This window comes from Squalius cephalus (assembly GCF_949319135.1).
Source record: "Squalius cephalus genome assembly, chromosome: 3".
Taxonomy (NCBI): Eukaryota; Metazoa; Chordata; class Actinopteri; order Cypriniformes; family Leuciscidae; genus Squalius; species Squalius cephalus.
In genome coordinates, this window is record NC_137124.1 from 31892724 (window position 1) to 31911177 (window position 18454).

The following is an 18454-nucleotide window of genomic DNA, read 5'->3' on the forward strand; positions in this document are numbered from 1 at the left end:
CTAAACAATTTGATCCCGTCCGCTGTCTTTCTATCTCCGAATTACACTTCTCACCTAACTTCTTTACACTTTTTCTTAAGCACTCTAAAAATTACTCTCTAGGTTCTGGCATCTCAATAACAATTTCTAAAATTAGCAATAATTTTTGCCCCTTCTCATCTATGATTAGATTCCTTAAAATCCGCCCTAGATCCTCAGATCACTCACCCCTATTCTCACTTCCTAACGGAGCTCCTCTTTCCAAAGCCTGGTTCAGATCTCATCTAGTTTCTGTCCTAAAAAACTAGTCTATCCCCTTCCCTGTATATCGGACACTCATTCAGGATTGGAGCAGCTACTACAGTAGCCGAACGTGGCATTCCTACAGCTGCTATCAAGATCCTGGGAAGATGGTCTTCCTCTGCATTCGAGTCTTGTATAAGACCTGATCTAAAGATCATTCTTGAAGCTCAGCAAGCTCTGCAGTAACGATTCAGGTAAATCCCTATGCAACTACTGGTGGTGGTGCCATGCTCTATCTATCTGTCGATAGTTCAGTTTGCATAACTTGTGCTATGGCTTAGTTGCCATTGTTCTGTGTCACCTCATCTCTGTGTGGCTTTAGCGGCCTCGTGTATATCGCTGCCTTGCCTTTCCGCGTGCAGCAGTATGGCCCTCCGGGGCCCAGGTTCATGTGGTCTCAATGGCTTGTGGCATACTCTCGCTTCGCGCTCATGCCTATGCCGGTGGCATCTATTTAGTGCGGTCTAGTGACCTTGTTTCGTTATATGTGGCATTAGCAGCCTCGTGGCTCAGCGAGCCTCGTCTATGTGCGGCTCAGCGTGGCCTCGTCTATGCTAGGCTCAGCGTGGCCTCGTCTACGTGTGGCTCAGCGTGGCCTTGCCTATGTGCGGCTCAGCGTGGCCTTGTCTATGTGTGGCTCAGCGTGGCCTCGTCTATGTGTGGCTCAGCGTGGGCTAGTCATGTGCGGCTCTGCGTGGCCTCGTCCATGTGCGGCTCAGCGTGGCCTCCTCCATGCGTGTTCTAAAATAAAATAAAAAGCTTGTTCAAGTGTCAGCAAACGCATAAATGTATTGCGTAATTACAGCAGCAGGAAAGTATCTTGCATAAATGTATACCTTCACATTATATTTTATAGATTTACCGTTCCTTCGACGATATAAATGGAACTCTATAATAAGCTATCAACCTACGGGAATTGATGCGTTCCATGTCTATCTTGCTGCTTGCTAACTCTTTTTATTTTTCCTTTCTATATTTTAGGTATTACACGATAGACGGCCGGCAGGTATATTCCAGTGGAATCATTCTTCCACCAATTTTTGGGGGTCGGCTGCGCCCCTGCCTTCATCTTCAGGCAGGAAATGCTGAATCCGTACCCTCGGATTGCGAGTTACGGACGGGGCCTACGCCAAATATGTAATATGTAATAAAAAAAACAAAAAAAACATATATGATTCTGGCAAGGCAGGAAACATTAAGTATTGTGAAACAAGCACAAAAGACATTGCTAAACATGTACAAGGAAAACATTAATTTCACAAGAACTAATGATTTAGCAAGACATCCTTGGAAAAAATAGACCTTCACAATCTACATTGTCACATCCATGGGTCAGTTGCACTAACATAGCCATTATGTTAAAGGATTAGTTCACTCCAAAATTAAAATTTCCTGACAATTTACTCACCCCCATGTCATCCAAGATGTTCATGACTGTCTTTCTTCAGTCGAAAAGAAATTAAGGTTTTTGAGGAAAACATTCCAGGATTTTTCTCCATTTAGTTGATTTCAACGGGGACCAACAGGTTGAAGGTCCAAATTGGTTTAATGCAGCTTCAAAGGGCTCTACACAATCCTAGCCGAGGAATTTGTGTAAACCACAGCCATAGAGGTTGACAATTTAATTAATCAACAGAGACAGAGTTATGGTCTATTCAGCTAATACATATTTACCTGTAATTATTATTGGTTATTTTTTTATCCATTTTGAAAATGTATTTTACTTGAATACATTTATCAGCATTATCTGTGCCTCATGTGACAGTCTGTACACCTCACACTTTGAAAACTGAAAATAAAATAAAAACAATATGAAAAGTCAAAACAAAGGTCCACGTCCTAAGGGGCCACCCAATACACCCCAAAACAATACAAGCAATTTTACATTAGAAAAAAAAGAAAAATCTACGTTTCATAATTGAAGGAAGGTGAAGGCTACATCCCTGGATTCAGTGGATAATTGACTGCTGTGGGAAAAATGGTCTCTAGCACTGCCTCATGTTCTGAGACTCCATGAATGGTCATAGACCAACAAGTCAAGACAATATGGACATGTGGTCTGAGGATACAGGTACATGATGGGACTTTTATAGCCTCTCTGAGATGTGAGCTGCCAGGATCTCAGTGGCTGTCACCTGAGAGATTAATGAACTATAAACTGTCATCAGTTAAATCACTCATTTCTCACCAAGAGCCCAATCATTTTGCACTGCCTGAATTGAAGTCATCACCAATGGATTTATCAAACCTGCCTCGCAATCTTGTACACCAAAGATTTTGTGCATATTGATGGAGTGAATGTACTTTCAGTTGACAAATGTCAATTCACTCTCCACAGGCTACTGAATGCAGTCAATTGCACCGATTATACTTGTATCCGCACACTCAAAAGCTGCATCACAGTATGCTATGGCAACTGCAAGGACACCCCAGGCCATCGTTGAGACATCCTTGTCATTGCCGCAGGAAAAAAAAAAAAAAAAAAAAAAAAGGGTTTCAAAGTGCAAGTTTTTGAAACCGATAATGTTATCATCTCCATATAAACTACAACAATGCAAATCAGTGCGTTTTGAAAATTTTCTAAATGTGCAAATGTATTACATGTTCAGTCTATAGGCACGTAGTGTTTATTTACAAAGTGACATCACCAACTACTGGCCTGGCAGCATAATACAGTGTTCCCTTTCAGTCGGTCACATTCGACGTCTTGTCAGACTGAACCGACTAAATGGGAATCTGGATAGAGAGGCCAATCTACTTTGTGTGTAACTAAACAAGCCAATGCACATTGGCATGCAATCATTTGCAGCAGCTGCTCTGCCACGCAGTGCGTGTAAATAATGAGTAGCAGGTGCAATTGCACTATAGCTTTTCACTTCGGAGCCGAGCGTTTCGAATGCTGGTGAAACTAAGAGTGTTGACTTTCAATGAGCAGCTCTTCAGGAGAACCTCCCGTGTGCGGTGTTGGCAATACAGTGTGGCAGCAGGCTCTGTTCTCCTCTCTTTCTCTCTATTTTTCTTTTTTTTAATCTACTGAGCAAACAAAGGCTGTTTTCACAGCAGGTACAGTGCGCTGAGAATGATGAAAAGCCATTGTTATGGCTGGTAAGAGACCTCCTACAAAGAGAGAGAGTCAGCACAAGACAGGCTGCACACTTTCCCTGTCTGTGTTGCCACGCAGCACCAAGGAGAGCAGGTCCCTGAAAGAGCTTACACAAGTAGAGCTGCGTCTTTTTAAAGATGTCACTCTACTTGTGTGTTTCTGGATTCGGTTGTTACCTTGGATCGCGGGATGGTCACGATTGCTGCCTCACGTGTCTGGGTATTGAACACACTGAGGCAGCGTATGTGGATGAGTCCATGCACCTCTGCCGTGACATAACCCTCCTCAGAAGCTTACTTCAGGCAGTAGTGCGGGTCACCTGAAGATCACGGTGAGCGCGCTTCCTTCCCTCATCCCTCCAGCAGCCAGTTGAGCCACCGAGAGAGCGTGCTGGACCATCCACGAGGTGTGTTCCAGCCATATCTTTCAGCGCTCCCCCTGATGACCGGATGTTGATCGCTGCATCGGAGGGTGAGTCAGACTTCTCCAGGGATGATGATTGCCCCGTTGGTTTCTCGGGGTGGTTCTCAGCCACCCACCCTGGGTTCCTTTCTTCCCGGAGGTGCATGGGGAGCTCACTAGTTCATGGACGGCACCTTTCACTGTCAGAAACCGTTCCAGTGGCTCCTCCTCCCTCACCACCCTTAGATGGGCTGGCTAAGGGTTTCACGCACATCCCTCCAGTGGAACAGGCCGTTTCTATGCAACTGTGCCCTAACTCCACCTGGCGGGGGAGCCGTGTCTCCCTTCCCGGTCCTGTAAGCACTTGTCGGACTTAACCGATAAGGCTTATCAAGCCTGTGGGGAAGCCGCCTCTGCCTTACACCTGCACGAGGGTGGTCATGATCCGCAAGTTCTCCAAGAACTTTGTGCCCCGACAGACCTCGCGATTCGAGCAACGAAAGTGACCGCACGGTCGGTGGGTCGTGTGATGTCCACGATGGTGGTCCAGGAATGCCATCTCTTGCTGTGTCTCGCGGACATGAGGGACACCGACAAAGTCAGGTTCAGCGACACGGTTGAGAACTTTGCAACCAAGCCTGCACAGCACACTCAGACCCCGCTACGGGCTGCTTCGCAAATAGAGCCTCCGAGCTGCATCCCTGCGTTCCACCTCGCTGCCCCAGTGTGGGTATGCCTGCAGTCCTTTTGGTCCCGCTTGTACGGTCTCTGCAAGCCTGGTTAGCACTCCCCAGTCTGTCTTGCTGGCTCATTCGGACCATCAGGCCACATCAGTGAGAGCAATCGATGTCCATGTCTTGTGATTGGAGTTCACAGTCCTACTGGCGAAGGACGCGATATGATGCCAGCCAATATGACGTCAGAGTTTTACAGCCCCTACTTCATTGTACCCAAGAAAAGCGGTGGGTTACGACCAATATTGGACCTGCGATTGTTGAATCGGAGTCTCCACAATCTACCGTTCAAAATACTCACGCAGAAACGCATTTTCGAATGCATCCGTCCCCGAGATTGGTTTGCAGCGATCGACCTGAAGCGAAGCAACACAGGCCGTTTCTGCGCATTGCTTTCAAGGGACGAGCATATCAGTACAAGCTCCTGCCCTTCGGGCTGTCCCTGTCTCCTCGCGTCTTCACGAAAGTCACGGATGGGGCCCTTGTTCCCAAGAGAGAACAGGGCATTCGCATCCTCAACTATCTCGATGACTGGCTCATGCTGGCACACTCTCAAATTCAGCAATGCGAACACAGGGACCTGATGCTCAGTCACCTCGGCCTGTTGGGTCTTCAGGTCAACTGGGAAAAGAGCAAACTCTCCCCCATGCAGAGGATATTTCTCGGTATGCAGTTGGATTCGGTCGCACACACTCGGTCGGTGCTGAACTGCTTGAATATTTTCAAAGGCAGGACATCGGTCCCACAGAAATTTTTCAGAGGCAGCGGCAGCAGTGTTAACACAGCTCGGGCTGCTCCATATGAGACCGCTTCAGCACTGGCTTCACAGTTGAGTCCAGAGATGGGTGTGGCAACGGTGCACTCACCGGGTGACTATCACACCGGCGTGCCCCCAGACCTTCAGGCAGTGGTCAGACCCCTTGTTTCTGCGGGCAGGAGTGCCCTTGGAACAGGTGTCCAGGCATGCTGTGGTGTTCACAGATGCCTCTGCCACCGGCTGGGGTGCCACGTACAACGGGCATGCAGTGTCAGGGGTGTGGATGAGCCCCCAACTGCATTGGCACATCAACTGCCTCGAGTTGCTAGCAGTACGTCTCGCTCTGAGCCGCTTAAAGAAGCCGCTACAGAGCAGGGACGTACTGGTCCGTACGGACAACACTGCGACCGTTGCGTACATCAACCAGCAAGGTGGTCTACGCTCCCGTCGCATGTCGCAACCTGCCCGCCATCTCCTCCTCGCAAGTCAGAAGCGTTTGAGGTTGCCTCGAGCCATTCGCGACCTGCACTCCTGGGAGAGTGCCGACTCCACCCCCAGGTGGTTCAGCTGAACTGGAGAGAGTTTGGAGAGGCATAGGTAGACATGTTTGCCTCTGCAGAGACCTCCCACTGCCAGCTGTTTTACTCTCTGACCAAGGGAACACTCGGCACAGATGCACTGGCAATATGCGTTTCTCCTAGTGAGCCTACTTGCACAGACCCTGTGCAAAGTCAGGGAGGACTTGGAGCAGGTCCTGCTGGTGGTTCCCCATTGGCCCACCCGGACCTGGTTCCCAGAAGTCACGCTCCTCGCGACAGCCCCTCCTTGGCCCATTCCTCTGAGGAAGGACCTTATTCTCAGAGATGGGGCACCCTATGGCACCCGCGTCCGGACCTCTGGAAACTTTATGTCTGGTCCCTGGACGGGTTGTGGAGAATCTAGGTGACTTACCCCCAGAGGACCTTACGGGCGCCGGCTACGAGACGTGCGTACGCCTTGAAGTGGAAACTGTTCAGCGAGTGGTGTTCCTCTCACCGAGAGGACCCCCGAAGGTGTTCGATAGGGTCCGTGCTTTCCTTCTTGCACCATGGGTTGGAGCGAGGGATGTCTCCACAAGATGATTAAATCCTACTCGGCCCCCCTCCATACCCTTGTAGGAACTGATTTTCCTGCTACGACAAAAGCTGAGATAAAACTCACCCTGCAATAAAGTAATAAAACGCACCCTGGACAGAAGATTGCAAAGAAAGCGCACAGAACATTGTCTTGTCCAAACTTTTCTCCTTCCTTATCTCTGCATCCCCCTCTCCCTCCTCCCTTCCTCTCCCCCTGAGTCAAGTCACCAAAAGTTCACTAGGAATGTCTATATATCACATATGATGCATCTTGTGAATCTATTGTTTTTCCTTTTCATGTTTGGTATCATTTTAAATGTCTCTGGTGATTGGTGTGATTTGTAAAATGGTCTCAATTTCATTGCAGTCATTGGTTTAATGAGAAAGATTGAGAACTTAGGAGACCTGTTCTCCTCTTTGGGTGATGTCTCTTCAAGATATCTCCCCTCTCCCCGGAAACCAGGTGCTACCCCCTGGGGTATCGGTATAACCCTTTTGTTCTGGTCTGGGTATTTAAGGGTAGGTGACAGAGCAGTCGGGGGGAACCTGTAACTGAAAAAAAAAAAAAAAAAAAAAACATACAGTGAGTAAATGTTGAAAAAAAACACTCACACACCACTGTGTGTCTCTGTCAGGAATGCATTGCTTATTTTTAGAGTCATCTTTGAGTAATTGATATCATGTATTTATTATTTCTGAATTGGCTTTTAATCATTTACTTGTGTAATTGGCATGATACATTTTTACCTGACAAATAAATGTTAAATCTTGATTTATTCGGAAGTACTCTGAAATCATTATTTTAGTAGATTATGAGGAGGCTGGTGCTACTGCAAATCTTAGTTAGGGTAGGTCAAACTAAAGGTACATGTATGAACGGAGCAGTAGGCACGTCATCTGAAGACCTTTTGATTTCTGTCTATCACTGATTTAGCAAGTTTTATGCAAGTGGCTAAAATAAACTACACTTTTTTGTACGAGTGAGCAGTAGGTAACCGACTTAAGAGGTATTAGCAAACCCTGCATCCTCTGACTATTTCAGAACTGACAAGTTTGTGTCCCTGAGATCCACGTAAACCCGGGGCGTGTGACTCTGTGCGGCATCGGGTCCCTTAATGAATGAATAATTGAAAGTATGGGATACTCAGAATAATTAAATATCTAAATTAAGTCATAATCAATATTTATGATTATTTTTGAATAAGAAACAGAATCTAAAGTTGATTATCATGTGAAATTGGAGTCAGATTAAGCGTAGAGCTAAAGTAATATTGAAACTAAATTCTAATAAATTAAGTGAAATTCATTGGAGCGCTGAAAAGACCTACACGCATTATCCCTTCGCCCAGACCGTTGGATTTCCGTCATTGGGTAATGAGGATAGGAGCAGGCTTCACTCAATTTTGATAATACACTTTTTAGAGTGCTGGCCTAAAAATATAATACATAAGAATAGGACAGAGGCCGCACTATGCATAAACGTTTTTTATTCGTTGCACAAACGCGTTTCGGCGTGTGCCTTCTTCAGTGTGCAATCAAACAGACATTGTGACCAATCTTATATGCCCCCACCAATGACACACCCATAAACTCGTAAGCCAATGAATTCAAAGTATGCTACACACATATCAACAAAAGACAATTAATTAAAGACAATAATTCTAGGCTGCATACAAAATGACTTACAATACACAGATGTTTCATAGACAAGAATAACCCCAGTTTTACAATTATAAAAAACAAGAATCATCTCAGTTTTATATTTATAAAAAACAACTCAGTGACAACTCTTCATTCAACCCATTGGGAATACATGTGTTTAGATTAAAAATATACCAGGCTTCTCGCTGCAAGAGGCGGTTCTCACGGTCTCCCCCTCTTGGAGCTCGATTAACCACCTCTAAGCCCATGAACTTGAGCATACTGACGTCATGTCCCACTAGATTAAAGTGCCTTGCGACTGATGATTTCTCATCATTCCTTCTGATCGCACATTTATGCTCAAAAATTCGTGTCTTGAGTTGTCTCATGGTCTTCCCCACATAGAACAAGCCACAGGGGCATGTCAGTAAATACACAATAAAAGTAGATACGCATGTGATTCTACCTCTTACTTTGTATACCCTACCTGTTTTCGGATGTTTAAAATGATTTTCCGTGAGCATAAAGTTACATGCTACACAGTTCAAACACTTCATCATTGGGCCAATGGGTGGCCTTTACACCCTCTTGGGACCTTGCTCCCTTTGAGCCTCTGCAGTCAGAGTTTGCTGCTGGTTGCACTGGCCTCTATCAAGAGGGTAGGGGACCTGCAGGCATTTTTGGTCGACAAATCATGCCTAGAGTTCGGGCCGGGTGACAGCCACGTGGTACTGAGGCCCCGGCCTGGCTATGTGCCCAAGGTTCCTACCACTCAGGGACCAGGTAGTGAACCTGCCAGCGCTGCCCCTGGAGGAGGCAGACCCAGCCCTGGCTTCAAGTTCTGTCCACGCACAGTCGCAGAGTGTGGTGTTATTTTACATTTACTCACTTTATAAAATGTCTGTACCCGAAAACTGTTAGATGTATACCTGAAAAGGTCTGTTTATTTCATTGGTTTCATGGTCGGTAAAAAAAATATTCATGGACGGAAAATTTTCTTGAGTCACTGGCCATTGGCAGGTTTGGGAAAATGTATTTGTAGGCTCTCTCTCTCACACATATTACAATAGTTTATTTTAATTTTGTATGCATCAATAGCCTATTTTATTGTAAATGGTATCACAATGATGCACAAATACTTTAATTCAATAGTGTTACCTAATCTAAAAAAAGAGCATTATATACATATTTATGTTTTATTTTCAATATTAGGGTAATAAAAAAATTAAGAAAAATGTACAAAGGAATTCACCGGAGAAGAATCTATGTTTGTAGACAGGGAATAGTGGATTTTCAGTAAGCGTCCACATTTGTATAGTGAAAATAACCCAATTACTAATTCTTATAATTAATGAAAGGGTCAGTGAAGATGCTTATTTACGAACATCAAATGAAAATCCATAATGAGGCCACAGGTATATAAACCGAGGCACATCTTCCCACAGTCCTCTTGGGCTCTATTTTGCTTTGTTGTTCTTGTTTGCCTTTTTTTTTTTTTTTTTGCCTTGACCTTCCACTGCTATCAATGATAGTGCTGCTACAACAACACCACTGACACACTTTACCACATGTTCATTGCTCAGAATATTTGGGAAGGAGAGAAGTTGACAGACCTTTCAGAGCCCTCTAGGGAACTCTGTTGAATGCTAAGAGTGCACTGTTTTTGTTGTTTTTATTTAAAGGCAAGAAAATAAAGGCTTGGTATTTCCCATTTTTCCCCCATTTCTTATTTTTATATTTATATTTATATTTGGGCGAATTCTAAGAGCTGAACGTTTTCTGGCTTAATAAATGCACATTTTAAGGAAGAAATGAATTAATGACTAAATACTCAGTAATATTTCTTAAGTGCTGGCAATTCCAAATTGTGGTACACTTCAGATCAAAGAGGTTTGAAATGTTCTGCTGCCACACCAACTGTGTAGCACTAAGTTAAGGATCAAAGCTATTTCAATAGAGCACTTAAAAGCAGAAGAATGTTTGAAAGACTCTAATGAACATTGCATCAGCTCTGCGTTACATTTTATTTTCCACGTTCCCATCCTCTTGAATAGAAGCCATGTTGATTTTTCCTAATTAGATGAAAGCCACACATGCACCAGGTTCAAAGAAATTACAGTATTCTAACACATATGAAAACCTCAGTGCAGCTCTAAGAAGATTATCAGTTATGTCTTCGCCATTTGAACATAATCCCTCTTTATGTGCGACACATCAAGAAACAACAATCTTTGCAAGAAGCAAATCTTTGCTATATGCAAACTTACCCCCATCACGTCTTTACACTAATGAACTCTGAAACTGTGACTTTGCTCTGATTATAGCAATCTTGAGGACAAAAATGGTATAGCTTTCTAAGTCCCATGACAGATCCACTTCAATGGAGAGAGAAGCCCATAATCTAGCAAATTAACCCCAGAATGGGGTGGGCGGAACTTGTGGCTATCATCAGCTGTAAGCTGTTACTTCTCCAAACAACTTGGAGTAATCACAGGAATCAGATGCTCAGTCAGCATGCTTAAAGTCAGACCAAAAGTAAATATCATTCAAAGAGGTTTATAATGACAGTGGGCCTGTGAGAACGAGGCAGAGTGCCTGAGATAATGCAAGAAAGCGTAAAAGACGAAATTCAAAACTGCAAATGGCCATCAAATGACCCGGGACAACAAATGCAATTTAATCAAATGTTTTTCTCTTCACTTATAGCTTCTATTCATATCCATTTTGCATGATCAGATCACAAGTGGTCATTGCTAAATACAGAGTCCAAAATAAATGGGGTAAAAAATGTTTTCTGAGCTGGTTATTTGTAAACAAGCAACACATTATGGGCCCTATTTTAACGATCTGAAATGCAAGTGTCAAAGTGCAAAGCGCAAGTAACTTTGTGGGCGGGTCTCGGCGCTGTTGCTATTTTCCCGGCGGGATAAATGACTCTTGCGCCCGGCGCAAATCTAAAAGGGGTTAGTCTGAAGTAGCTTCATTATTCATAGGTGTGGTTTGGGCGTAACGTGAAATAAACCAATCAGAGCATCATCTCACATTCCCTTTAAGAGCAGACGCGCTTTTTCCTTGGCGAAGTGACATTGGGGATGGAGAAACACACCCAAATTAGCTTCGGTTAAACAGGCATATAATAATGTGGGTAAATGTGTAAGCTAGATGTATGCTTTTATAATAAATTGTCTATCTATCTATCTATCTATCTATCTATCATTTGTAATAATATGATTTGCAAAAATGAAAACTGCTGCTTCTGCGTAGATTAGAGAATCAAAGTGTATGCGCGTTGTGCACGCTATACATTATGGTCAAGCATGCGCCCTTAAAATAGCATAATGAACAACGCGCAACGCGCCACTGACTTTAGACTAGGTTTTTTTCTGGCCAGTGGCGCAATTGTTTTATGGAACAGTAAAATACCACCAGGGATTGTTTGCGCCGGAACACGCCTCCTTTTTTTGCGCTGAACCGCCCAGGGAGCGCAAGTTCATTCCCTAGTTTGGCGACGTGCTTCTGTGGAGGGAAAAGTGTGCTTTGCGCGGGTGCAAAATAGGAATGAAACATGCGTCGGTGTACAAAGTCAATTGCGCTGGGTGCAAGATAGGGCCCTATATGTGTAGTGTCAAGGCCAGGTCACACCTCACACGAATGTTAGGCACACAAATTCAGTCTGGTTTTGTCACGCGATTTGTGTGTTCAGACCATGCATAAAAAATGGAAGATGGGCTAAATTAAATTGCAAAGTCACACAGCGATAGTAGGTAGTGCTACTAGAGCAGAAATACACACATTACTCTTGCACACAAAGCACCGCACAACATTCCCTTTCTGGCTCCCACTGAAAAATGTTTTGAAAAAATGTTCAAAGCGTGTATACATGTTTTCAAAACAGTAGATTTCTGTCAAACTAACAATGCCAAATACAAAAGGTCTGGATTCTTTCTCTGCTATTTACTGTCGCTTAACAAAATAGTGAGCACCACCAAGTTGTACTTTAATGAAACAGCAGCAGCTCTAGGCATGTGACTAAAAGTGGAAATATTATTGGTTGACTGATTTTCTTCGAAATCTGTTGGGAAAGAGATTAGAACACCTCTCCATCAAAGAACAAAAAACAAAACAAACAAACACCATAATTGCACTACCAAAATCACACTGCACATACGTCTTGGGATGAACAGGCCTTAAACTCTAATCTCCCAGACAACAGTGAAAAAATTTGATGAAACAAAGGTTTTAAACTTAAAAAAAAGAAAATGGCAAGCCATCCATGTGGAAAAGCCCATCAATGGACATATATTTTCAAGACCAAATAAAATATTTTGACACAGATCATGCTCAACCACAATTATGCAGGTACTTGACTAAAATAACAACAAGCATTGCGCTCAAAACATCACCTCGAAATCTTATCACAAGACAAAAATCGCACCAGAAAGGAAGGTTATCTTACCATCAAACATACCCTGAACTCATGGTTGATTAACCAAAACCTTGCCTACTCGAGGTATGATGGATCCAAAAACGTTTGTGGGAGTAAGTTCAGCCAAACCCAGAGTATGTTCACGCATAACACACAAGACATTCTTAATTGCTATTAAAGCTATTTGGTGGCTGTGCAATCACTGTTCAGTCTTTTCATTCAATAATTTTGAATCACTGTGAATAAAAACTATATTGTTTGTTTGATGCTAATTATATAATAAAAATAAAGACTGATTAAACTTAATAGCAAGTGTGCTTTCAAAGATAACATGACTGTATAAGAACCAGGGTTAGTTTACCTCCATTTTTGTAACTGAAAGTTGAGGGTATCTGCTTGCTTACCCTTAAACATAAGATTTTTACAAAGGAGATGATTTTGTGGAGGTTGGCTGCTGAATTTCAGCACGGACAATTAAGAGCAGACATTTTCATCATTCACACTTGTACATACACAAAGGCACATGTGCACACACTCTGACACTCATATCTTTCACTGAGTATTTTATCTCATACCAAGATCCATTTCGATAGGTAGGAGTTGTTTCAATCCCCAGGGGTGAGACAGAGGCTATGGATTCAAAAGTGTGTGATCACTAGCGCCATATCACTTTCTCAGAGTACATGTCAGAGATGCATTGTGTTTGTCGGTTTGGTAACTTCTGACCATGGGTGAGGTGAAAATTGGAAATGTGAGGACAGCAACGGACACTGTAACAAAATAAAAAAAGTGCTGCTTCGATGTATCAATTTAAAAGATACAGAAACAAGTGTAGAGAGATTGCTTTGAGGATTGATGCATGGGTCATGGGACTGATGATGTAAAAATTAATTGAAGATGCATTATTTGATTAAATCTCTAAATGAACATCCTCTGATTCCAACATTTTAAAAGACAAGAAATGATAGTCTGGTCTGTCAGAGCACTTTCATGTTATGACAAGTTATGATTATGTGATATTTTGGTAATCAATGGCATATGAAGGAAGAATGATAAGATGTTAGACAGAATCATTAAAAATTCAGTACATTAACGCTTTTAACTCATTGCTAATGACAATTATTTGCACTTCATTCAAAGACAAGACTGGAGGTGATATTTTCACTTGTATAAAGTGCATGATTTAGATAGAAGCTGACTTACTGAATGACTCATGAATGAGAACATTTTCAGCAAATGGATGTCAGTGCCTCAAGATATCACTTGGTCTATGGTGAATCACGGAAGTTTTAAAGACATTTATGATAAAGCAACTCATTTGTAATTCAGTTGTTTCTGTTTATGTGTTTTATTTATTTGTGTGCATGTAAATCTGAGAGATAAGAGCAGCTGAATCAATCTAATTCATTAGTGCTAAGTTCCGTACACTAGTTCATCTGGTGCCTCTTGTAATTACAGATAATCCCCCGTTATCTTCAGATCAGTATGGGGGACTGTAAACAAACCTCTCTGTACAAACATGCATTTCTTTGTATTTACACAAGTAAAATATTAATTTAATATTTCATACCATGACATCTACAGTACTGTGCAAAAGTCGTAGGCATGTTAGTATTTTTACACAAAAAAATGGTTTTAAGCCAGTTATTTATATATTTTGCCATAGCGTGTCAGTTTAAATTTCAAATTACATTTCCAAACATTATTTTGCCATTAATTGTTATAATCCAGTGAGTTTTTTTGTATGCACAAGGACTCTGACAAAAGCCTGTATGATCCACACAGAGTTCTGATCTCACCATCATTCAGTCGGTCTGTGGTTACTTGAAGAAACAGAAAAAAAACTGAAACAGACTAAATCCAGAAGAATTGTGGCAACGTCTATCACGCTTGTTCTGTGTTGTTCCTCTGGTTTCACCAGTCACATGTCTGTCTTGTTCAGTTTTCCCGATGGCGTTATCAGTTCAGTTGAATCACCTGTCCTGTTAATTATCATCATTTGTCTCACCTGTTTCTGTTCATCAGTGTTAGTATTTAGTTCTACCAGAAAGACTCGGGAGAATTAATACTGTGACAATGAACATTTATTTAAGAGCTCAGCAAACAATCAAATTCTTTGGCGTAGAATTTCGAGGGTACGGAATCTGCAAATCCTGCCTGAAGACGAAGGCAGGGGCGCAGCTCACCCCCTGTGAAGTAAGGAAGGGGGCCATCTGGTGGTGGTGGGGTGGAAGGAGGAGAGGACATCCTGGTGTCTTCAGGGTAGAGGGGAGAGCCCGTCTGGAGGTGATGGGAGGATGGAGGGGAGGACCCAGCATAGAAATGTTAGGGAGATGAAGGAAAAGTCCCGTCTTGATGGTGGATGGGGAGGATGGAGGTGGTTGAAGCGACAGCATCTGCGAACTCAGACATGTGTAAGTACCACCCTTTTATACTGGCTATTAGGATATGATTGGATAGATGAGAAGGTAATACATGACGTGAACGATTGAGTCTTCCTGGCAGAACTTGCGCTAGGCTTCATTTCCCTTCAGTTCAGTTAGTCTTTGTCTGTAGTTGTCGTTGTCTACTCGTGTTTTGAGTGAATACCCTGCCTGTCTTTACCTTTGGAAGTATATCTGTGTTTAAACTCTTACATTGGAGCCTTCAGCCTTATCGTCTTCGTCTGCCTGCACTCACAACCCGTGACAGAACTACAGACCGCCCGTAATGGATGATGGGGTTAGAATAATCATCCTGGCTCAGGAGAGCAAAGATTTTTTGTTTTTTTCAAGGGAGTTTGTAAAAATTGCCCTCACCAGCACCCTGAATGATGAGAGCCTGAAAACTCTGTTCCGGATCGGGGCCACTTTCGACCGTCCCATGAATCTCCCTGACATCACAGGACTGAATTGGAGGGATACAGTCCTCCGATGTCTGGAGTGCGTTGTATCCCGGTACGGAACAAAGCCAGAGCCTTCACCGCTGGTCCCGTTCGGCCCAGAGCCTTCACCGCTGGTCCCGTTCGGCCCAGAGCCTTCACCGCTGGTCCCGTTCGGCCCAGAGCCTTCACAGCTGGTCCCGTCCAGCCCAGAGTCTTCACTGCTGGTCCTGTCCAGCGCCAAGCCTGCGCATCACGTCATGCCCACCGAGCCCACTCATCACGTCTTACCCGCCGAGCCTGCACTTCACGTCAGTCCTGCCGAGGCTGCACTTCACGTCAGTCCTGCCGAGCCTGCGCATTACGTAATGCCCGCCGAGCCAGAGACTGTACACGTAATGCCCGCCGAGCCAGAGACTGTACACGTAATGCCCGCCGAGTCAGAGACTGTGGACGTCATCCCCGCTGAGCCTTCACTGCTGGTCCCGTCCAGCCCTGAGCTTTCACCGCTGGTCCCGTCCAGTCCAGAGGCTTTTTCGCCGCTGGTCCCATCCAGCCCAGAGTCTGTTTCGCCGCTGGTTCCGCCCAGCCCTGAGCCTGTTACCACCTCAGAGCTTGAATTCCCACCTAGCCTCCCTCTCCCACCTCCTCCCATCTGCCTCCTCTCTACCTTTCCTCCTCCACTGCCTGTCAGCCCCTCGGCTCCTCTATCCACCTTTGGGGAGGTGGAGTCGCCGTGGGTCTGCCTGTCACCAGCTCCATCAGGGTCGGAGGATCCCCGGTCTCCACCTCCCACCTCCGCTACCTGGACTCCGCCTCAGCCCGTCGAGCCATCGATGCAGGCTTGGCTCCAACCGCCCTCAGCTCCACCATGGACCCTGAGTCCACCAGCTCTGCCGGGCTCTCTCATCCCTCCGGCTCCGCCTTGGTCCCTCGTCGACCCGCTATCGCCCTGGGACTACCCTCCTCTGGCTTCGCCTCGTCACTCCATCCCTCAGGCTCAGTTGGGCTCCTCACTCCCTCCAGCTCCACTTGGGTCTTCGGTCGCTCCGGTGCCGCTGTGGCCTTCGGGGTCCCCGCCAGCGCTTCAGTCGCCGGAGCCGCCAGCTTTGCCGTGTCCCGCCGGGACCTCTGTGTCACCCTGGTGCGTCGGCTCTTCGGTTCCGCCCTGGTCTCCTCTCCCACCTGCTCGGCCCCCTGGAGTCGTCAGCCCTGCCTCCACCATGGTTTCTCCCTCCGTCGGCTCCGCCCTGGCCGCCTGCACAGCCTGATCCGCCCTGGCCGCCTGGTCCGTCTGCTCCGCCTTGGTCCCTCTTCGGCGCGAGGTTACGCCTTCCGGAGGGGGGGGGGGAGTAATGTCACGCTTGTTCTGTGTTGTTCCTCTGTTGTCACCAGTCACATGTCTGTCTTGTTCAGTTTTCCCGCTTGTCGTTATCAGTTCAGTTAAATCACCTGTGTCCTGTTAATTATCATCATCTGTCTCACCTGTTTCTGTTCATCAGTGTTAGTATTTAGTTCCCTTCAGTTCAGTTAGTCTTTGTCTGTAGTTGTCGTTGTATACTCGTGTTTTGAGTGAATACCCTGCCTGTCTGTACCTTTGGAAGTATATCTGTGATTAAACTCTTACATTGGAGCCTTCAGCCTTATCGTCTTCGTCTGCCTGCAATCACAACCCATGACAACGTCACCAAGACACTTGAAGAAATGTTCCTTCATAGCTACAGTACTGTGAAAAGTTTTACACACTTGCTTGATGATGCTTTCAAAAATAATGTTGTAAAGACCACCCATTGGCCCAACAACGGAATCCAATGGTCTGGGTGAAGGAATAATGCGTGTATGTCTTTTCAGCGCTCCAGTGAAGTAGATCTTGATTATTCTGAGTATCCCATACTTTCAATTATTCATTCACTAAGGGACCCGATGCTGCACAGTCACACGCCCCGGGTTTACATGAATTTCACGGACACAGCCTCACCAGTCTGATCTTGGTCAGAGGGTACAGGGTTTGCTAATACCTCTTAAGTCGGTTGCCTACTGCTCACTCATACAAAAGAGTGTAGTTTATTTAGCCACTTCCATACAACTTGTCAGTGATAGACAGAAATCAAAAGGTCTTCAAATGACGTGCCTACTGCTCCATTCATATGCGCCTTTAGTTTGACCTATCCTGGACACAGAGCTGCGGTAGCACCAGCCTCCTCATAATCTACTAAAATATTGATTTCAGAAAACTTCAGAATAAATCAAGATGTAACATTTATTTGTCAGGTAAAAAATGTATCATGCCAATTACACAAGTAAATGATTAAAAGCCAATTCAGAAATAATAAATACATTACATCAGTTACTCAAAGATGACTCTAAAAATAAGCAATGCATTCCTGACAGAGACACACAGTGGCGTGTGAGTGTTTTCCAATGGGAAAACACTGAAACAGCACTGTATGGGGGTCGTTCCTGGTTACAGGCTTCCCCCAGACTGCTCTGTCACCTACCCTTAAATACCCAGACCAGAACAAAAGAACAAAACCAGAACCAATATTTTTGGGTCAATTCATGTACCCCAGGGGGTAGCACCTGGTTTCGGGAGATATCTTGAAGAGACATCACCCAGAGAGGAGAACAGTATTCTCCTAAGTTCTCAATCTTTCTTATTAAACCAATGACTGTAATGAAATTAAGACCATTTTACCAATCACACTGAGACACTTAAAATGATACCAAACATGAAAAGGAAAAACAATAGATTCACAAGATACATCATATGTGATATATAGACATTCTTAGTGAACTTTTGGTGACTTGACTCAGGGGGAGAGGAAGGGAGGAGGAAGAGGAGGATGCAGAGATAAGGTAGGAGAAAAGTTTGGACAGGACAATGTCCTGTGCTCTGTCTTTGCTATCTTCTGTCCAGGGTGCGTTTTATGGCTTTATTGCAGGGTGAGTTTGGTCTTAGCAGGAAAATCAGTTCTTACAATGTCATAAATAGATTTTATTTATCAATTAACTTATATTAACTAAATCATATCAACACTTGGTGTGACTACCCTTTGCATTTAAAACAGCCTTTAGGTACACTTGCACATAGTTTTTCAGGAAGCTTTGCTGGGAGGTTTCTTCAAGTGTCTTGG